A 23,453-nucleotide genomic window follows, 5' to 3' on the forward strand; every position below is an offset into this window, starting at 1 on the left:
TATATTCCAAAGGGCTGAATACTAGTATAATTAGAAGGCTCATGCTTGGGAAACGAGGAGTTTTTCTTTTTCAGTAGTCTATAATAATCCATAGTAGCACCATATATGGGTGGTGGCCCTAAAATTTCTTCCCATCTGTATTAGTAGGTCCATTGGTGTAGGGAGCCATATTGTTGAGGTATCATGGTTGAACCTTTCCTGACACAATCACCCAGCACATGTCACACTCCTCTAGCTCTTGCAGTCTTCCCATCCCCTCTTCGATAATGTTCGCCGACTCTAAAGTTTAGGACTTGTGTTACAGAAATATCTATTGTGGCAAAGTACGCAACTGTATGTTGTCATCTACATTTGGTGTTGTGGATTCATTTAATAGTCTCATCTTCTGCAAAGTGAAGCTTCTTTAATGAGGGTGAGAATTGTATTTATTTGTTTATAGAATGACAAATACATAGAATGCAGTTAGGAATTATGCTACTTTTTTAAAGTTGTAGAATAGGCTTCTCCACTAAGATTCATGACCTCGTTGCCCCTTGTAGTTTTGGGTAGGCAGCTGGGTAGCAACAGGTATGATTTCTGTTGATCATGTCTTTGATCACATTAGGCAACTGCTGTTTACCACTGAGTTGTGGGTGACAGTATTGTACGTTTAGGGATACTTTTCTCTGCAGTTCATTACTGTTGTCCACAGGACTATTACTGAGTACATTTAGTTGCTTCTCTGCCTTGGAAGCTTGTCGAGTACCACCCCATGCTATGAAAGATAATGCTTAGGAAGGATGCTTTCAGGTTAGATCCAGCTCTGATCCTCCCTATCTTGTGTTCAGAATGCATGGTGCCTTCAGCAAAATATGTTTATCTTCAGCCTCTGGAATACAGCTAAGGGAAGCAGCAATGGCATATGTTACTTGGTAATCTCTTGAACTCCCGCAACAAACAACTCAGAAGAGGTACCTCCCTGCTGTTAATGCAGCTTTTTTAGGAAGTCTATGACTCAGCTTGAGCAGAACAACTTTAGTCAAATTACACACATATACACACCACACACACACACACACACACAAGCACACACACACACTCACACATACACACACAAAAATACACTCAAACACACACTTACACACATACACACACACACACACACGCTCACAGAGAGAGAGAGAGAGAGAGAGAGAGAGAGAGAGAGAGAGAGAGAGAGAGAGAGAGAGAGAGAAGAGGAGGGAGCCTAATTGAAAGACTGTCTGAACTCTTTAAAGATATGAAAGGACACCCAGGTGTTTCCTTCATTTTTAATAAGCGTATCCATTTTTTTCACCACGATCATTTATTCTGCTCTAATAAATTGCTTCAGCCAATTTGCATTTGCTCTAGTTAATCCAGACCTCCCCTCTGCTGCATTCTCTCAGCTTCTCTTACAACATCTGCAGGCTTTAATTCACCCTCACTGAATCATCTCTTTTATCCTTTAGATGCTGACCCAGTAAACACAGATACATCTGTGAACACTTAAAAATGCTTGGTATCCCAATTCCCATAGTCTTTTCTACTCTGATCACTACACAATAGATGCACTTCCATGATCTTGCTAAGTTTGTTTTTCTTCCTGAAGTAATACTGTCTTTATCTAGCAGAACTCAAGCTGACTGCCTGTGAGTAGCCACAATATTACTTCATATTCTTATTATATTGAATCAAAGTTTAGGAATATAATATATTCAATGAAATACCATATGTGACCATCCATAAGAACAGTTATTTTCTATTTCTATAGGTAGCATATAGTACACATAAGATTGAGACTAAAAAGAAAATATCTGTACATATCATGAAATCCTAAAGTATGAAACTTGGACTAGTTTGGCCTGTGAGCTTCAGCATAGGAGCTTCCAAGAGGAAGTAGAGGATTATATGACAGAAAATCCAAACTAGTCAAAAGGAATAAAAATTTGCTGATAGTTCAGGTTTATCTTCAATTACATAGTGAGTTTCAAGTCATTCTGGTCTACACATATACACACACATGAAAGCTTGACCTAAGGTAATGTCTGAAGTGTACCTCATATACACATAAGAAGATTAAGGAGATTGGAAAAATTTTTCACCAGGATTAAGTGCTATTGACAATAAACTAAATTGTAGCATAAGAAAAAAAACAATTCTAAGCATAATGTTGGTAACACCATCCAGTTTTTTTTAAGGAGATAATAATGATTGATGGACGTTCACTGAACATCTGCAGAGCACACAGCTAATACCTAATGAAGTTTGGGTTTGGATTTGTGCTGTTTTGATGGGAAAGTAGAAGGAGAAATGTAAATGACAGCAAGGTCATGAAGAAAAACAATGAAGAGTCATTTTCAAAGTTTTGTTCTTATAGAAAAACTAGAGAATATAATGTATGTTACAGAAGGGAAATGTGGGGGGTGGCAATATGCCTTGTGGGGAAGAAGCCTGGGGACAAAGGGAGAAAAATACTCAGTGGGACAAAGATGTCAAGGGACCTGATGAAGGAATTACATTTGACAAGGAGGCAGGACTGTGCTTCCTCAGACAGAATAGGAACAATAATATCAGCTCCCTGGCCTAGGAAATGGATTACACCACCTCCAAGAATGCTTGGATTCATTAGCTAGTACTTTGTTTACATTGCTAAAATAAACTCCTTCACGTGAAATATTTTTGTTACCTTTTGGTCCCATAAGAGCTGTTAAGGTTAAGATGCCATTTCTTCTTTTTTAATTTCATTAGCTGCCCCTGAAATGTATTGTAAATATGACTCCAGAAATATGCATCCTAAGCTGGGGGTCAAGGTAATTACATTTCCCTGTTAACCATGAAGGTGGTAATAACTAACGTTGCTCTGTGGGATATTTTTTTAAAAAATCAGACAGCTTCCAGGTTCCCATTTGCTCGTTTTGCAAGAGGATCAATATCACCATATAAAATAAGAATTTAAGATTCTCATATCGTTTTGATTGCAAATTAATTGTGCCTAGATTGTGCCAGAACACAATGAGCAATCACTGGCTATGAGCTCTTCTCAGCGTATGCAGTCAGTCCTTGGAGAACACACCTCAGGATCAGCCAGCTAGATGGGCATCCTCAATATCAGAGCGGCAATGTCTCAGAGCCTGCCATTCCTTCTTTATTTCATTTCCAGCTCCTCTCAATAAATATTTATGTGGTGCTTTCTCTGTGACAGCCACCCAGCTCAGCTTAGAAATGATGCTGAACAGAGGGGTGGGTCAGAGATTCTCCGTCTTTGTTTAGCTTGAACTTTGGGGTCTGCAACCTACTTCTGTTCTTGTTGTTTTCCAGTAGTTCGTCATTTCTCTTGCTTTGACATGTGAGCTACTGTATGTTAAGTGAGATCTTGATTCCTTTATACTATGATACTCCTCTCAAATCTCCTTCCCAGGTCCTACATCCTAGGTCTCTTTGCCTGGTTCTGTCATGCTGCTTACTGAGGTATCCTATCAGATGAGCATTGCACACCTTAGCGAAGGGAGCATGAACAGGAGGAAAGTGTGTCTTTTATCAATAAAAGGAAAAAGGAGTCAAACTTTGAACCCATGTGTTGGAATAATTGTTTCCTGTGTAACCATCCCAGGTGTGAATCAACCTCATTTAACCTTCTGTCCCAAAAGACAGCACAGACATTGTATCAGACAGTGTAAGCCAACTGCTAGGAAGAATGTAGAAATAAACACTCAGATGTTATTCCTTGCTTTTACTTTGTTTTTAGTCCTGTGATCAACACTTTGTCCAACACAGCAAAGATACAGAGAGTAAGAAGTCTTTTATTTTATTCCTTATGATCCTGTCACTTAGGGACACAAAATAGAATGAGGAAGGGAAGACTGAAACTGCAGGGACAAACCAGAGAAAACCCAAGAGGAAAGGAATTCACCAAGCTGCCAGGATTATTGTATTAATTTCAACAAAACACTGCAATAGACAAGTCAAGGAGACCTTTGAAAAGATTATTATAGTCACAGTCAAGGTAGAAGAAACACAGAAGATCAATAACAAAACTGATATGCCTGTTGGGGTTTATTAGGAGCACATTTGGTTTTTAAAAAGACGTTCAGTTAACTGCCACAACCAGAATAAAGAGGGAGCTAAAGGAAATTAACAAGCCAATAATAAGCCAGATGTTAAATAATTTTGCATTTACTGTGTACACACCTATTCTGTCATTTTTTCTTTCTTTTTTTTTTTTACAGACTAAGTCGTGAGTATAAGTAATGTGATAATTATACTGGTTTAAGCAAAAAAGTAGGAGATGGACCAAAGCTACTTGGATAGATAGGCATACCATTTGAGCACATTTTCATGTAACCAACAGCAACAATAATAGCAACTTATTTCTAAGCATATACAATATCTACCGGGCACTTTTCTAAGCAATTGGCTCATATTGAGCCATTTCCTTCTAAGAGCAGTACTGTAAGTCCTGTATCACCCCTACCATCACAGAGAATTAGATGAAGGCAGAAAACAATGTAATAACATTCGAAGTTTGAGCAGATAGCCAAAGGTATGTGTGTCCTTCATCATCGGAAAGTATGTCTGCAGTTTTTTTAAATTTTATTTTATATATGTGAGTATACTGTAGCTGTTCTTGCACACCAGAAGAAGGCATCAGATCCTATTACAGATGTTCATAAACACCATGTGATTACTGGGAATTAAACTAGGGACATCTGGAAGAACAGTCAGTGCTCTTAACTGCTGAGCCATCTCTCCAGACCCTATCTGCCACTTCAATAGCGCCTGACTATTGTTGGTTTTTACTTATGTCACTTACACATATATGGACAGAAAGGTTTATTTAGTCTTACCAATTATATTACTTTACTTCTCTATCAATTATCTGTATTTCTCTTTTCTCTATTTCTACAGATCAAACTCCTAATATAAGTAACATTGCTCTCCATAGAGATGATTGTGACTAAGGCTAAAAGACATGGGCATCTACATTCTGACCTTCCTTCTTTTTGAGCTTCATAAGGTCTGTGATTTCAGAGCTTTCTGGGACTAGTATCCACTTATCAGCAAGTGAATATTATGTGTGTTCTTTTGTGACTGGGTTACTTTACTCAGGATGATAGTTTATAGTTCCATCCATTTGCCTAGGAATTTCATAAAGACATTGTTTCTAACAGCTGAATTCAGATTCCAATAGCCGAATTACCCAATTCCACTGGGTAAATGTACTACAATTTCTGTATCCATTCCTCAGTAAAGGACATCTGTTTTCTTTCCAGCTTGTGGATATTATAAATAAGGTTTCTATGAACATGGTGGAGCATGTGTCTTTCTTATATGTTGGAGCTTCTTTTGGGTATATGCTCAAGAGTAGAATAGTTGGGTTTTCAGGTAGTACTATGTCCAATTTTCTGAGGAATTGCCAGACTTGTTTCCAGAGTGGTAGTACCATCAACAATGGAGGAGTGTTCCTCTTTCTCCACATCCTTACCAGCATCTGCTATCACCTTATTCTTTGATCTTAGCCTTTCTGACTGGTGTGAGGTGGAATTTCAGAGTTGTTTTGAATTGCATTTCCCTGATGAACATTTCTTTAGATACTTCTCATCCATTCAATATTCCTCATTTGACAATTCTTTGTTTACCTCTGTACCCCATTTTTAATAGGATTATTAGATTCTCTGGAGTCTAAATTCTTGAGTTCTTTGTATATATTGGATAATTTCCCTTTCTAACAAAACATTTCTGTATGTTATATAATAATATCAATAATAAATTATATAATAACATAAATCAATATATCTTATTTTTCTCTCACTAAGTATTTAAAATCCTTATGCATTTCATATCTATAGTGCATCAGAAATTAGTCTAGATCCATACCCACATCAAGTAAAGACACACTAGTATTTTATTTTCTTACAACTTTATTTAAAAAGGAGTGATTCATGTACAGATTTTTAAAGAATTTATCATAAAACTATATGATTATTTATTTGTAAGTACTTGATTCTTTTAAAAACTTGTTAGCATGCATTAAAATCTTACTAGTTAACATGAGAATAAAGTACATGAAGAACAGAACATAACATGGAAACAGTCAAAATTTTCTTGGTGTGTATAGATTAAACATAATTATTTTTGAATACCAAAAACTGCCACCAGGCTATATTCATAGCTTTTGAATTATTAATGACTTAAGGTCTAGGTGTACAACACTCTGAAAGGGTGCAAAGTACTTATATATTTTTTTTCTAAGAAGGACAGAGGCTTTTACATTTTGGCCTTTGGTTTTTTGATTTTCATATGATCTGTGAGTTGTTTCTGGGGTATTCAGAGCACTCTGGGGCTAGTATCCAATTATCAGTGATTGCATATTATGACTGTTCTTTTGTGACTCTGTTACCTCACTCAGGATGACAGATTCTAGTTTCATCCATTTGCTAGGAAATTCATAAAGTCATTGTTTCTAATAGCTGAGTAGTACTCCATTGTGTAAACATACCATGATTTATGTATCCATTCATCTACTGAAGGACATCTGGGTAATTTTCAGTGTCTGGTTATTATAAATAAGGCTGCTGTGATCATGGTGGAGCATGTGTTCTTATTGTATGCTGGAGCATATCTGGGGTATATACCCAGAAGTGGAATAACTGGGTCTTCAGGTAGGATTATGCCCAATTTTCAGAGGAACCGCCAGACTGATTTCCAGAGTGCTTGTACCAGCTTACAACTCCACTAACAGTGGAGGAATGTTCCTCTTTCTCAGCATCCTTGCCAGTATCTGTTGTCATCTGAGTTTTTGACCTTAGCTTTTCTGACTGGTGTGAGGTATAATCTCAGGGTTGTTTTTATTTGCATTTCCTGATGACTAGGGATGTCAAGCACTTCCTTGGATGCTTCTCAGCCATTTGATATTCCTAAATTGAGAATTCTTTGTTTAGCTCTGTACCCCAATTTTTAATAGGATTGTTTGAGTTTCTGGCGTCTAACTTCTTGAGTTCTTTGTATATATTGGATATTAGAACTCAATCAGATGTGAGATTGGTAAAGATCTTTTTCCAATCTGTTGGCTATGGTTTTGTTTTCTTAACAGTGTCCTTAGCCTTACAGAAATATTGCAATCTCATTAAGTCCAATTTCTTGATCTTTAGTCTTGGAGCATGAGACATTGGTGTTCTGTTCAGGAAATTTTCCCCTGTGACAATGTGTTCTAAGGTTTTCCCTACGTTCACTACTAATAGTTTTAATGTACCTGGTTTAATGTGGACATATTTGGTCCATTGCACTTGAGCTTTGCACAAGGAGATAAGAATAGGTCTATTTTCATTTTTCTGCATGCTGAGTGCCAGTTGAGCTAAAACTATTTGTTGAACAGGTTGTCATTTTTCCATTCAATGTTTTCAGCTCCTTAGTCAAAGATCAAGTAACCATATGTGTGAGAGTTCATTTCTGGATCTTCTATTCTGTTCCATTGATCTACCTGCCAATCTCTGTACCAGTACCATGTAGTTTTTAAAACAGTTGCCTTGTAATATAGGTTAAGGTCAGGGATGGTGATTCCCAAAGAAGTTTTCTTGTTGTTGAGAATAGACTTTGATATTCTTGGTTTTTTTGTTATTCCAGATGAATTTGCAAATTGTTCTTTCCAACATTATGAAGAATTAAGTTGGAATTTTGATGGGGATTGTATTGAATTTATAGATTGCATTTGGTAAGATGGCCATTTTTACAATGTTGATTCTTCCAATCCATGAGTATGTGAGATTTTTCCATCTTCTGAGATCTCCTTCAATTTCCTTCTTCAGAGATTTGAAGTTCTTGTCATATGTGTCCTTTACTTGCTTAGTGAGAGTCATACCAATGTATTTCATATCATTTGTGACTATTGTGAAGGTTATCTTTTCCCTAATTTTTTTCTCAGCATGTTTATCTTTTGAGTAGAAGAAGGCTACAGATTTGTTTGAGTTAATTTTATATCCAGCCACTTTGCTGAAGTTGTTTATCAGCTGTAAAAGTTCCCTGGTGGAATTTTTCGGGTTACTTATGTATACTATCATGTTGTCTGCAAATAATGATATTTTTACTTCTTCTTTTCTAATTTGTATCCCTTTGAATTTTTTTTCCTGTGTAATTGCCCATGTCAGGACTTCCAGTACTATGTTGAATAGGGAGAGGGAGAACGGGCAGCCTTGTCTAGTCCCTGATTTTAGTGGGATAGATTCAAGTTTCTCACTCTTTAGTTTGATGTTGGTTATTGGTTTGCTGTATATTGCTTTTATTATGTTTAGGTACGGGTCTTGGATTGTTGCTCCTTTCAAGACCTTTAACATGAAGAGGTGTTGAAATTTGTCAAATGTTTTTTTAGCATCTAATGAGATGACCATGTGGATTTTTCTTTGAGTTTGTTTATATGGTGGATTCCAGGGATGAAGCCTACTTGATCATGGAAAATGATTGTTTTGATATGTTCTTGGATTCAGTTTTCAAGAATTTTGTTGGTTACTTTTGCATCAATGTTTATAGGGATATCTGTCTGAAGTTCTCTTTTCTTGTAGGGTCTTTGTGAGGTTTAGGAATAAGGGTTATTGTGACCTAGGAGAATGAGTTGGGCAGTGTTCCATATGACTCTATATTGTAGAATTGTTTGGAGAGTATGGAATTACATTCTCAATAAATGTCTGATAGAACTCTGCATTGAATTCATCTGGTCCTGGGCTTTTTTTTTTTTTTTTTTTTTTTTGCTTGGGAGGCATTTGATGAGTGCTTCTATTTCTTTAACTGTTATGGGATTATTTAGATGGTTTATCTGGTTCTGACTTAACTTTGGTATCTGGTATCTGTCTAAGAATTCATCTATTTCCTCCAGATTTTTCAGTTTTGTTGAGTATAGGCTTTTGTAGTAGAATCTGATGTTTTTTTTAATTTCCTCATTTTCAGTTATTATATCTCCACTTTCTTTTCTCATTTTGTTAATTTGTATACTCTCTCTTTGCCCTCTTGTTAGTCTGGCTAAGGGTTTATCAATCTTGTTAATTTTCTCAAAGAACCAGCTCTTGATTTTGTTGATTCTTAGTATGACTTTTTTGTTTGCACTTGTTTAATTCCTGCTCTGAGTTTGATTATTTCCTGATCTTTACTTCTCTTGGTTATATATGCTTCTTTTTGTTCTAGAGCTTTCAACTGTGCTGTCCATTTGCTAGTGTATGCTCTCTCCACGTTCTTTTTGGAGGCACTCAGAGCTATGAGTTTTCCTATTAGGACTGCTTTTATTGCATCCCATAAGTTTGGGTATTTTGTGCTTAAATTTTCATTAAATTCCAGAAAATCCTTAATTTCATTCTTTATTTCTTCTTTGACCATGCTATCCTTGAGTAGACCATTATTCAGCTTCTATTTCTATGGGTATTTTTTTTTCTTTTTGGTCTTTTTTGTTATTAAAGACCAACCTTAGTTCATGGTGACCTGATAGGATACATGGAATTATTTCAATATTCTTATATCCTTTGAGGTTTGTTTGTGACCAACTATATATTCAATTTTGGAGAAGGTGCTATGAGGTGCTGAGAAGAAGGTATATTCTTTTGTTGTAGGGTGAAATGTTCTGTCGAAGTCTTGTAATTCCAGTTCATAACCTCTGCTTTATTCACTGTGTCTTTGTTCAGTTTCTGCTTCCATGATCTGTCCATTGATGAGAGTGGGGTGTTAAAGTCTCCCACTATTATTGTGTGTGGTGCAATGTATGTTTTGAGGTTTTGTAGGGTTTCTTTTATGAATATGGGTGCTCTTGTATTTGGAGCATATATGTTAAGGATTGAGAATTCATCCTGATAGATTTTCCCTGTAATGAGTAAAAAGTGTTATTCTTTATCTTTTTTGATAACTTTTGGTTGAAAGTCTACTTACATTCGCTATTAGAATGGCTACTCCAGCTTGTTTCTTGAGGCCATTTGCTTGGAAAATTTTTTCCCAGCCTTTAACTCTGAGGTAGTGTCTGTCTTTGTCTCTGAGATGTGTTTCCTGTATGCAGCAAAATGCTGGACTCTGTTTATGTATCCAGTATGACAGTCTATGTCTCTTTATTGGTGAATTGAGTCCATTTATGTTAACAGATATTAAGGAGTAGTGATTGTTGTTTCCTGCTATTTTTGTTGTTAGAGGTAGCATTCTGTCTGTGTGCCTTTCTCTTTTTGGTTTTCTTGCTTAGTTATTTTCTTGCTTTTTCTAGGGTGTAGTTTCTTACCTTGGGTTGGTTTTTCTATCTATTATACTTTGTAGAGGTGGATTTGTGGTCACATATTGTGTAAATTTAGTTTTGTCCTGGAATATTTTGGTCTCTCCAACTATGGTGATTGAGAGTTTTGCTGGATATAGTAACCTTGGCTGACCTTTGTGTTCTCATAGTGTCTCTATGATGTCTGTCCAGGATCTTCTATCTTTCATAGTCTTGTTGGGAAATCAGATATAATTATATTTGGTCTGCCTTTATTTGTTACATCATCTTTTTTCCTTTACTGCCTTTAGTATTCTTTCTTTGTTTTGAACACTTGGTATTTTGATTATTATGTGTCCGGAAGAGATTCTTTTCTGGTCCAATCTATTTGGGGTTCTGTAGGCTTCTTTTGTGCTCATGGTCATCTTTTTTTTAAGGGTAGGAAATTTTTCTTTCACAATTTTGTTGAAGATATTTACTGTGCCTTTTTAATTGGTATCCCTTTCCCTCTTTTTTTTCCTATTATCTTTAGGTTTGGTCTTCTCATTGTGTCCTTAATCTCCTATATTCTTTGGGGTAGGAGCTTTTTGGTTTTTGCATCTTCTCTGACTGTTCTGTTTATGTTTTCTATGTTGTCTTTGGACCCTGAGATTCACTCTTCCATCTCTTGTAGTCTGTTGGTGATGCTTGTTTTTGTGTGTTCTGTGGATCCGAGAGCCCTTGGGCTCAGGAAGAAATTTGCTTTTGAGTGTTGGGCTTTTTGTGGGCAATCAGTAAGGTCTAGATGCTGTGACTCAGCTCTGTGTTTGTGGGCTCAGATGTGGGAGTTCTTGTGTGGCTGTTCAGGGAACTCAGCCCTCTACCCACATGTACTGAGTACTACTGGCAGGGACCTGGCTCTTTCTGTAGGCCAAAACAGACCCTTTCACATAGCACAGTACTTTGTTCTCTCTGAGAACTCTGGGTGTGCTTTCCCTGGGACTATGTGCCAGGCTTCCCTCTGGTCAGGGTATATGAGGGCCTGTAGAGCTGAACTTCAAGCACTGCCTTACTGTGGGCCTGTGCGTTTAGTCTGTGAGCATGGACTTTTCCGGTGGATCCGGAGCCTCTCTGCCAGAGGCCCGGATCTTACTGTGGGCTGCAGGGACATGTTTACCATGAGCTCTGCTTATCCCTCTCTGCCCATCGGTTACTCACAGGGCAATTCCACCAGGCCTATCCCCCTAGATCTCTGCTGTTTCAGGTGGCAAAGGGCCTGTGTATTTGGTTCATGAGCATGGGCTTCCTGGGCAGATCCTGATTCCCTCTGCCAGAGGCCTGGCACTTAATGTGGGCCATAGGGGTCTGTTTTCAATGAGCTCCACAGAGCACTTTCTGAGATTTGGTTACTCACAGGGCAATCTCAACAGGCCATTGTCCCCTGATCTAGTCAGTATTTTCTAATCATTTTTAATATTCTAAATCAGTCCAATTATTAGAGAATTTTTATCACATTTACAATATGTTTTATATATACATTTATAAAATCAAAATAATATCAACAAGTGCATTTTAACATCCATTTTATATGCCAGTTGCTATCTTTAGCCTGAAACATGTGCATGCATATAGACCCCTTTCTAAAAAATTAACATTTACTTTTATCTTAAATATATAAAATTTTCAGGAAATTTTCGAAACCTTAAATGATCTGGATCCTATGTTATAAACAGAACTTACTCCGAAGCACTATTATTTATAAGCCAATAAATAAATAAATCCTAGAAATATTTCAGTTGTTGAACATGTTATGTTAAAGCTACTTTTAAAGGAAACTGAAATTTAGAGAAAGAATACATTTCTTGGGTTAGTGTTTTTCCTGCCACAAACATGTAGTTAACAAACAGCTCAAGGATACAGCTAATGGTGGGTTTTGAATGGCCACACGGAAAAGGTCAAAGTCTGTGCAAATGTCTTTATGTTCTTTCCTGACCCCTCTATTCATCTGTTGTGCTAAGACCTGCTGGGCTAGAGCACATTGTAAGTCAGTGGTCAGTAGGGACTGTGCAGATTTAATATTCAACAATCTGCATTATAATTTTATGAGTTATGCCTGCTGCACATCCTTTGTCCTCACCATCCATTAAATATTACAGTATCACCGACCCTAAACTATTGTGGTTCTTCCCCTTCACAGAATATATTGATGTGCAATGGTTTCTGAAAATTGTCATTTTTTGCTTCCCTGTTCTGTTTGTCTATAACCATAGATCAAATTTTGGCCATACAGCTATTTGAAATGAGACCATCTTTCCCGTGTAAACACGAAAGGTTATTTACTTATTAACTAGCTGGATATAGGTCTCCCTTTGTGGAAGATTTTGGTGTCTGTTTGAGTACCGTGTGTGTGTGTGTGTGCGTGTGTGTGTGTGTGTGTGTGTGTGTGTGTGTGTGTGTGTGTCTTTGTAGGTATGTGAGTGTGTATGTATCAGTCTGTGAGTGTATGTGTATGAATTATGCTCCAAGAATTCCTTGTAACCTTTAAATGTCCTTTTCAAGTTTTTCAGTATTGACACATCTGCTCATAACACATGTACTGCTTCTTCAGTTAGGACTAATTGCTCTCTCTTCTTATGAACAGAAAATAGTCTATTTCCATCTTGTTTTTGCAGTCTTCATAGCATTTATAAACACGTAGAGATGTATGTGAATCTGCACATGTTTCTCTGTTGCTGTTTCATTTTATTTTGAGGGGGTTGTTTTTGATTTTTGTTTTTTTTTTTTTTCTGATTAAACATTACCAGATTTCCTTGCTCTTCCAAAGACATAAGTTGTTCCTTTCTATGATTATATAATTAATCTAAAATCATTGTATGGTTAGATACTGAGTAGGACTATTTCCTCAAAATAAACCATAATTTGTAAGTAAATTAGTGACCTATCAACAGTCTTTTCCAATAGGTGAGATGAAACCTTTAGCACCTATAAATAAAGCAAGGCTAGAGGAATATTGATGGCAGTATCTCTAGTCATAAACATCTCTGGACCTCTACAGAAAAGGATAATTAGAAAACCAAATTGTTCCAGAAAGCATGGATATGATTCAAAGACATAAAAAGGGGAGTAACAAAAAAGAGGGTGGCTCATTTTCAAGCTATATTAGTCAAATTCACAAACAAAACAAAACAATAAGCCCAGGAATACTGTCTTCACAGCCTTGAGAGCAGTGCTGCTTGGGAATCTCCATGAATCCATCCCCCCAAAAGGCATCAATTAGAATAATAAAACAAAAAGCCAAATATAACTATTAGCCCTTTTAAAAAAGAAATTGAACTCATTTGTCAGATATAATTCAAGGAAACTAATTAGAGTTGAAGATTATTTTTCATTTCAAGAATGCTCCATATATTGTCAAGGGACACTTTTTCAAAAGATGCATTTTGTTCGGTGCCTGAAAGAATGACTCGGTAGGTAAGAGTACTGGCTGCTTTTCCAAAATCTCTGATTCAATTCTCAATAGGTGCTGCCAACCAAAAGAAGGGAGCCATAGGAGGTAAGTAGGCTTTCTACATTCCTCATATGTCACGGAGTTTGCAGTGAAGTCTATTTCATCATACCAATATGAACCTTTCATCAACAGTAAGTTTCTTAGGAGTGAGAAGAAAATTGAAGATACCAGAAAAAGAAATTAAGGCTTGATACCATAAGGTAGAGGATTCCCAGAAATTGGGGTATTCAAAAGAAAAAGAAAAGAAATTAAAATAAGCTTGAAAAGGAAGAACTAAATAAAAGAAAAGTAGGGTAGGGGAAGTCTGTCTTATTTAATGGCAGGAAGAGTTATCTTAACCCATTTCATTTTTCAAATTTTCTTTATCTGGGAAGTTGTTGAACAAACTATAGCAACTTAGCACAGTAGATTACGATGTGACTATACAAAGGTGGGAAGGTAATCTCCATGTTTAAGAACCATAGTGAGATCTTCAGGGATACATCATCACATGAAAAAAATGTGTATAATAATAAACCAGGCTAAGAAATGGTTCATGTTCAGATTAAAGTGTAAAAATGTTCCAATAGAAGGAAGTTATGTAAATTCCTAGGGAGTTTGTATTTTTAATTTATTTTTGCTTTTTCTTATTGTGGGGATAAAATAGTGGAGCCAGCACACTGAAAAGCTATTTGGAACTGTAATCTTTTGCATATAAAGAAGAGGCTGCACGGAAATGATAAGTTAATAATAACTCTGAATCTACGGATAATTTTGAATCTGACAAGTCTCAGAGAAAAGTGAAATGAGGAAGGAGCATAAATTCATTTTCCAACCCTTTCCAGAAACTGTTTTGCAGAGTTATTCTTCACAGACAAGCATAACATAAATGCTGCCACATTGCATTATAAATGGCAACCACAAATTAGACACCGAACAAAAAGCACAATAATAGAGTTTGTTCTGATTTTACTTTGATGACTGTGGTATATAAGATGTAGAAGATACAAAGCCAGCAAGGACTTCAGCATGAGACTGTAACTAATGTAAGTTTCTGGGAGAAACACCATGTGTCACATCAGTTTTCATGACAGCACCGTGAAAGTGTCCAGAAAACCCCCAAGTTTATGTAAGGAAATCAATTGAGGACACTATAAAATTCTTAAAGCCTAAAAGTATTTGTGGAATTAAGCTGGTTATAATAATCATTAAACTAAGCATTGTTTAGCAATATCTGACCAAAAATAGCATCTATTTTTATATTTCACCTGAGTCAGGAATGAGCATGAAGCTTGGTTGGTTGGGGTGCTCTATGGGATGTTTATACCCTCCGGTCCTGAGAAGATCTTTCTCTTTAGTTTGTAGAATATCAGTAGAATGCATTTTAAATCTGGATCTGCAGGCAGCAGGAGGAGAAAGACACTAGGCCAGGTTTGAGCTTTTGAACTGCAAAGCCCATCCCCCAGTGATAAGCTGCCTCTAGGAAAGCCTTCCCAAACAGTGCCACTCCCTGATAAGTAAGCTGGCAGACATGTAATATAAGCCTACAGGTCTGATTCTCATTAGAACTACTAGTGTCCCCCAAATAACTGGCTAGGGCTTTCCAAATGGTTCAGGTCATCAAAGAACAGGAAAAGCATCCAAAGTTGTGATATAATATAAATCCTAAGGACATATGATTAAATTTTACATCCATAAATAAGATTCCCAAAACAAACAAAAATTCAGAATCTGTAGGTGAAAACTAAGTAAATTTGAGAGAAGAGTACATTCTACCTACTAAGCCCATAGCAGCTCCTATTAAATAGTTGCTACAAATGATTCACAGCAATATATGTTAATCAGTTGTGGGTGCTGTGACCTGAACATGTTAGTGAATAGCCTATAGGGAGATAAGGTGGGTGTTATAAGGACAGACACATAGATCTGACATCTGGTGAGCTATGTGTTCTGGTGAAGGCACACCAACAGTAGCCTGGAAAATCAGCACATTTGCTATATATCATAGAATGAACATATGAATTTATTTTGTATAGCTGATTCTGAAGAAGGTACATTAAGATTATTTTTACAAACAAGATGTCTTTGTAGGCAACCAGCCTCAAGCTGAAGTATCTGGGAGAAGAGAGCTGTTGTTGATATTTTTGTTATACAGTGTCAACAATCATATTCCGAACCAGGGGATGGCTTCTTCTTTCCCATAGTTGAGCCACTGGGGTCTCAAGACTCTGACTATGTCAACCAATATAGCTGAACCTCAGTATTTCATCCACATTCCACAAGTAGAAGCTCTTAGAGCATGCTTAGAAATTATGTCTTCTCATTTCACAACCTGAATGTAAATAGAAAGTATTCTAAATTTAAATTTATGTTTGTACTTCTTCCAGGATTTTCCCTGAGCCTACCAACCATCTACCCGTTTTGTCTATTATGACTTCATGGAAGAGAGATCCAGAGATGTTGATTATAGGACAAAAGTAGTACTGACAGTGAAGGACAAGTGTAGGAGACATCATAAATGATGAAAATTAGAAATCATAAATGATGAAAATTAGAAATCATAAATGATGAAAATTAGAAATCGAGTAAAAAAATTAGTTGGTGGGAGTGTAGTAATATTTAGAAACAAGCCTTTGTTGTGATAATTAATAGAATTCTATTTTCTATTTCAATGTGTAAATGTTTGCCAAACTGTAATATTTCCATTAATGTAATGCATATTTGACTTTTAACAGTGCCATATTGATTTTTGTGGATACCATGCAAAGAAAGTAACTGCAGTAGTCAAGTGATGCTCTTGGCAATGGTCCACTGTTTGTACGGCAGCAATGGATGAACCTGGTAGAGGAACAGACCCCTGGGAGAGTTTGTCCCTAGAGAGCTTCTTGCTGCTGGTGTGATTATCACGTATGTCATTGCTGGATTCCTCCCATATTTAGTATAGTGTGAGTGGGCATGGGGAGATTCTCACTGCCTATATTCTTGTATGATTGCTATGTGGTAGACAAACCATCTTATTGGGTAATTATCCTGAAGGTCAATATGAAGATGAACTTTCATAAACTAATAGATGAATTAATGATTTTACAAGATACTTGATCTGATTTAGATAATTTTATAAAGTTAGGATAGTTGATAAGAAAGATTAAGGAGATGGTGTAGGTTGTTTTACCAGAAAAATATGACAAAGATAAAACCAAGTGTAAAATGTACTCCTTCTTTAGAGAAGGCACTATAAACTCAAAGGGAGCACAGTGAGCTCTCATGTTTTACAAGCACACAGTTGTACTTGTGAACAGGAAAATAGTTTAGAGACAAAACATTGTTACAAATACATAGTTGTACTTGTGAGCAGGAAAATTGTTTAGAAAAAAGACATTCATTCTAGGTTAGGTTTGAGTTCCTTGATTTGTGATCCAAGGATGTGCTCAAAGGTTTGGATGTGCACCATGAAAAAAGGCAAGATTATGAACAAAGAATAAATGATCCTATTGTGAGAATAAAAGTAAAGAATAGAAAATTAACCAGTTTAGCATAATAATATTTCAGAGAATGAGACATAAGATAAATGATTTGTTTCTTGGTAAATACAAACTGTTGTCAGCTAACATAAAAGGGAAACTACAACAGACTTGGCTAATTTAAAGTTTGTTAATCAATGAAAAAAATAAATGTTGCCTTGATGTTGGGATGGATTTGTGGAAAGAAAGATAAATGGGAAATTTTCAGCTAGGTGTGGGTTTCAAAAAATATACCCTCAGCAAACATTTTTTAAAATTCTAGTGAGAATTTTTAATGCGCAGATTTAAGCAGATAAGACAACATAAATTAGTCATAGCAATATATAACATGGACAACCACAGTATATGTTTTCTTAGATAAAACAATGAGAAATGAGATTTCATATAATGAGTTATTAAAATTCATATCTACTGTCATATAAGAATATTAATGTTATTAGCTTTAGTTTGGTATCAACTTATTGATTTGTCTTATTTTTTTGAAACATGAATCCAGCTAATACCGAGAATGAAGAAACTTTATTTTTTCCTAATCTGCTTTTTTTAAATGAATAACTTTATTGTAAAAAACAAAGACAAATGTACAGATTGTAAGCAAATTTGCATAAATTATACAAACACATTTTTGTCAGTACTTGGTTTTTTTAAAGGTATGATAGTGTGCATTAAGATCTTACTGGTTGCATTGAGCATAAAGTACATGTAAAACAAGATGTAACCTAGAATTAGTCAAAGTTTTCTTGGTGTGTAAAGATTAAGCATAATAGTTTGTTGTTCTCTTTCTTTCTTTTTTTCTTGAACTTCATATAGTCTGTGAGTTGTTCATGGGGTGTTCAGAGCATTCTGGGGTTAGTATCCAATTATCAGTGACTGCATATTATGTCTGTTCTCTTGTGGCTGGGTTATCTCACTCAGGATGATATTCCCTAGATGCATCCATTTTCTTAAGAATTTCATAAAGTCATTGTTTCTGATAGCTGAGTAGTACTCCATTGTGTAAATATACCACAATTTTTGTATCCATGCATCTACTGAAAGACATCTGGGTTCTTTCCAGCTTCTGGCTATTATAAATAGGGCTGCTAAGAACATTGTGGTGCATGTGTCTTTGTTGTATATTGGAGTGTCTCTGGGGTATATTGCCAGAAGTGGAAGAACTGGGTCTTCAGTTAGTATTATGACCAATTTCTGAGGAATCTCCAGACTGATTTCCAGAGTGGTTGTACCAGTTACAACCCCACCACCAGTGGAGAAGTCTTCTGCTTTCTCTACATCCTCACCAGCATCTGCTGTAATCTGAATTTTTGATCTTAGCCATTCTGACTGGTGTGAGGTGGAATCTCAAGGTTGTTTCGATTTGCATTTCCCTCATAGCTAATGACATTGAGCACTTCCTTAGATGCTTGTCTGCCATTCGATATTCCTCAATTGAGGACTTTTTGTTTAGGTCTGTACCCCATTTTTTTAAATAGGGTTGTTTGATACTCTGGTGTCTAGCTTCTTGAGTTCTTTGTATACCTTGGATATTAGGCCTCTATCTGACATGGGGTTGGTAAAGATCTTTTCCCACTCTGTTGGCAGTGGTTTTGTTTTCTTGACAGTGTCCTTGGCATTCCAGAAACTTTGCAATCTCATTAAGTCCCATTTGTCAATATTTGACCTTAGAGCATGAGCCATTGGTATTCTATTCAGGAAATTTTCTCCTGTGCCTATGTGTTCTAAGGTTTTCCCTATTTACTCTTCTAATAGTTTCAGTGTACCCGATTCAATGTGGAGATCTTTGATCCACTTGCACTTGAGCTTTGTACAAGGAGATAAGAAAGGGTCTATTTTCATTCTTTTGCATGTTGAGTGCCAATTGGACAAGCACCATTTGTTGAAGAGGCTGTCCTTATTCCATTGCATGTTTACAGCTCCTTTGTCAAAAATAAAGTGACCATATACATGAGGGCTCATTTCTGGATTTTCTGTACAATTCCATTGATCCACATGCTTATCTCTGTAATACCATGCAGTTTTTAGCACAATTGCCTTGTAATATAGCTTGAGATCAGGGATAGTGGTTCCCGCAGATATTTTCTTGTTGTTGAGGATGGATTTCACTATTCTACGTCTTTCATTATTCTAGATGAAATTGCATATTGCTCTTACCAACTCTTTGAAGAATTCGGTTAATATTTTGATGGAGATTGCATTGAATCTGTAGATTGCTTTTGGTAAGATAGCCATTTTTATAATGTTGATCCTTCCAATCCATGAGCATGGAAGATCTTTCTATTTTCTGAGATCTTCCTCAATTTCCTTCTTTAAAGGTTTGAATTTCTTGTCATCCAGGTCCTTCACTTGCTTAGTTAGAGTCACATCAAGATATTTCATACTTTTTGTGACTATTTTGAAGGTTATCTTTTCCATAATTTCTTTCTCCACATGTTTGTCCTTTGAGTAGAAGAAGGCTACTGATTTATTTGAGTTAATATTATATCCAGCAACTTTGCTGAAGTTGTTTATCAGCTCTAGAAATTTTCTGGTGAAATTTTTGGGGTCACTTAAGTACACTATCATGTCATCTGCAAATTGTGATGTTTTTACTTCTTCCTTTCCAATTTGTATCCTTTTGATTTCCTTTTGCTGTCTAATTGCTCTGGCCAGGAATTCCAGTACTATGTTGAATAGGTAGGGGGAGAGTGGTCAGACTTATCAAGTCCCTGATTTTAGTGGGATTGCTTCACGTTTCCCACCATTAAGTTTGATGTTGGATGTTGGTTCAGCAAACAAGTTGTAATTTCCCATTGTGTAATGATTTTAGTCTGGCTTTGATGAATATGCTTTTGTGGTGATTGTTTTTGGAGTTGTGTAACTTGTGGAAATGAGGTAATGCTGTTTCTTACATAAATAATGTTTGCTTTAGGTGGTATGAAAACACTAAGGACAAAAAAAAAGTACTAAGAGAAAAAAAATAAAGTTGTTGGAGCTGTCAGGCAACAGCTCAACTCATAGGCCTCTCCCTAAAGGACTCTGTATACACCATTTGAAGAATCTTTGGCTTTATGCATCCAAGAGGAAAAGAGAAATGAGAGAAACATGCCTTCTGGATTTCTTCCTTATTCTTTAAATATGCATGCATATTTATATTTACATTTATATTTATATACATTCATTCTATATGATTTTAGTTTTGTCCAGTCTGTGTTTTATTTTTCTTACCACTTTATTTTTAAGAAAGAGGAATACATATACAGATTTTTAAAGGTATTTGGCATAACATTATATGAATATTTTACTCAGTACTTAATTCTTTTAGAGGTTTGATAGCATGCATTGAAATCCCACTAGTTACTATAAGTATGAAGTACATGTAGGATAGAATGTAACATGGAAACACATTTCTTATTGAGTATAGGTTAAGCATAATGATCTTCCCTGGGTTTTTTTTTTTTTTTTGTTGTTGTTGTTGTTGTTTGTTTGTTTGCTTTTCTTTAATGTTGACTTGGGGAGTCTTCTGGGAATACTTACCTTACCATGTTTCACATAAGTCTTGGGGTGCTGCACCAAGTGTAGATGTGTGAGTGCCCAGACTTCATGAGTCCTGAATGGCTACCAAGAATTTGTTATGTGGGAGAATGTTGTGGAACAAAAACAAGATAAACAATATGGAGATTTGGAAGAGGCCCATAAAAATGGGCTATAGCAGAATTAGTGATTAAATCTGGGTTTCTCATGTTGGTTTAGCAGTGTTCTTAATGGATTTTCTAGCACAATTAAACATTTTTACTCATTTGTCTGTTATCAAAAGACTCAGACATTCCCAAATCAAAGATTATAAAATAGAAAGAGAAATAAAAATCTCTCTGCAGTATTTTGGGTAGAAGTAATGTGCTAGATGATTGAATTATTTTAAAAAGTACAAGACTTTTTCCCTTACCAATACATAAAAGCTTTTTTCATACTTCATATTCCAAATTCATACAATCTAAATGTAGTGGTCTCTTTTGTCATGTGATAGATGAGCCATATGGTAGTGAAAGCAAACAAATGCAATTAAACGTTTGTTTTAGAGGCAAACATTTTGTTCTTTGATGTGGCAAGAGATAAACTTTGCAAATTTATTAAGAATAAACACTTAAATATTAAATGAAAGAAAAATGGTTACAAGTTAAAAATATGTCATGTTAGACCATCATGAGCTAATAACTACTGCTAAGTTGAAATCACAGAAATAGATTTCTTTTGTAGTGTGATATTGCAAAAGTATTGCAAACCCAGAAAATTTATAATTTATGATGACTTTCCAAATATGACTTTTTCAGGTCTACTGGATTGATAGTGACTTGGTTTTTATTTTTCATGATTTCTTCATTTATTTTTATTTGTTCTGAGACATCACTGTGTAGCCCTCCTTGTCCTGGAACTTGCTATTCAGATCGGGCTTGCTCAGCTTTGCTGTGATCCTTCACCTCTGCCTCCTGAGTGCTGGGATTACCGCATGTGTCACTATTTCAGGCACAAATATTTTTAGAAAAAAAGAAAGTGTGCAACTCATTAACAAGGAAAATATTTGATATGTTTACCAATCTGTGTATCTGCAAGAAGGGCCAGGTATACTTACTCTACAATGATGCCGGCCATATATAGCAAAGAGGCACTATTGATATGGCATCCATACTTAACAAGAGAAGAATCCATAACTACTCCTGATCACAAAATGGTCATTTGAAAAATTCTTATTACATTTTGCAATGGGTCTATTTTGAAGAGTGTCATTAAACTTTGCAATTGATCAGAGATGGAACTGGGATAGTAGATAAACCTCACTCAACTTCTGCAGAAGGGTATGGACTGAATTCTACCAGAAACCAGTATGAAGGATCATTGATGGGATATATTTACTTATTTCCTGATACTGAGTGGGCAGAAGAATAGAAAAGGAAAATCCTGGAAGGGAAAGTGAAAACTCATCCTTCAGAGTATCAAACCTAGATGAAGACATAAGAAAAAGAAATGATAAAGCCATTTATTTTTGAGTATGAATTAAAAGTTTCTAAATATTAATTAATGGATACTATTCAACAATGTATTATTTAATACTGTAGTATGAGCTAAAGAGGATTTGTCTCAGAAATCCAAGGACAATGGGAATCAGAAATTGTGATAATATACTTTATCATATTAATGGACAACAATGAAACCACCCTGTGATTACCTCCACACAAACAGATAAAACATGGAGAATATTATTGCTATAGAAACAAATGCTGAAGGCCAACTCCAGCAGTGTGATCAGTGATTCAAGGAGGATATGTGCAATCGGTTATGATGTCTCACACATTTACCACTTGTCTTCTCTGCCCCTTTTCTTCTTCCTCATTCCTGTTGGCCCAAGAGTGCCTCATAGAAGCTTTGGCATTACAATCATTGTTTATGCTTTTTCCTGGGGAATCCAAAAATAAAGATAGTCTGTATTCCAATCACTCAGCACCTAACAAGATCAACTCTGTTCTAATTAAAAAGTAAGTGGGATTTTGATTTTGAGGCTAGGTGAAGAAAAGAGAAATCCTATGTGATTCTTTTTATATCTTCCAAAATGAGAAAGTCCATGGGAGTGATTCGTGATTGCCACAGGCTTTTTATTTTTTAGATCAAAACATTTATACACTAAAGTTCTTGTTATAAAAACAAAAATAAATCCAAGAGAAAAGAAAATAAATGTATTCTTTAAAGTATCCCATGCTGGTTCCTCTGTCTGAGAACATGTTAGAGCCCATGTTTAAGGTTCCTGGACCATTTCTGGGTGCTATGATGTCTCCATCTTGTAACCATGCTTCTTCGGATCAGCAGAACTAATTGGAGAAATCATCTTCTACATTGTCATCACCTGGATTATCCTCCAAGACATGTGCATCTTCATCTTCATCTAAGCCAGCCCCGTCTTCCAAGAAAGACTTCTCTCCAGGAGACCCAAGTCTACAGTCTGCTTCTTCTTGGACATCATGCTGCACCATGCCCCGACAAAGGGGCATCTTAGTTGCTTCTCTATTGCTGGGAAGAGATATCATGACCAAGGCAATTTATAAAAGAAAGTACTTAATAGGGAGTTTTCTTAATGTTGCAGAAAGCTAATCCATGACCATCATGGTGTGAAATATGCAAGCAGGCAGTTGTTAGGCAAGGCACTAGAGCAGGAGTGGGAGCATATATCCCAATCCCCAGGTGAGAGGGGAGGGAGAGGGAGGGGAAGGAAGGAGGAGAAGGGGAAGAAGAG

General features: G+C 36.1%; 1 pseudogene across 1 annotated transcript; it reads right to left on the reverse strand.

The window, feature by feature from the left end:
• Window positions 1-23,031: 23,031 nt before the first annotated feature.
• LOC308415546 (26S proteasome complex subunit SEM1-like) lies at window positions 23,032-23,180 on the reverse strand (annotated as a pseudogene). The gene has a single exon. The product of its transcript is annotated as a 26S proteasome complex subunit SEM1-like (transcript).
• Window positions 23,181-23,453: the final 273 nt, after the last annotated feature.

This window comes from Micromys minutus (assembly GCF_963924665.1).
Source record: "Micromys minutus genome assembly, chromosome: 1".
Classification (NCBI taxonomy): Eukaryota; Metazoa; Chordata; class Mammalia; order Rodentia; family Muridae; genus Micromys; species Micromys minutus.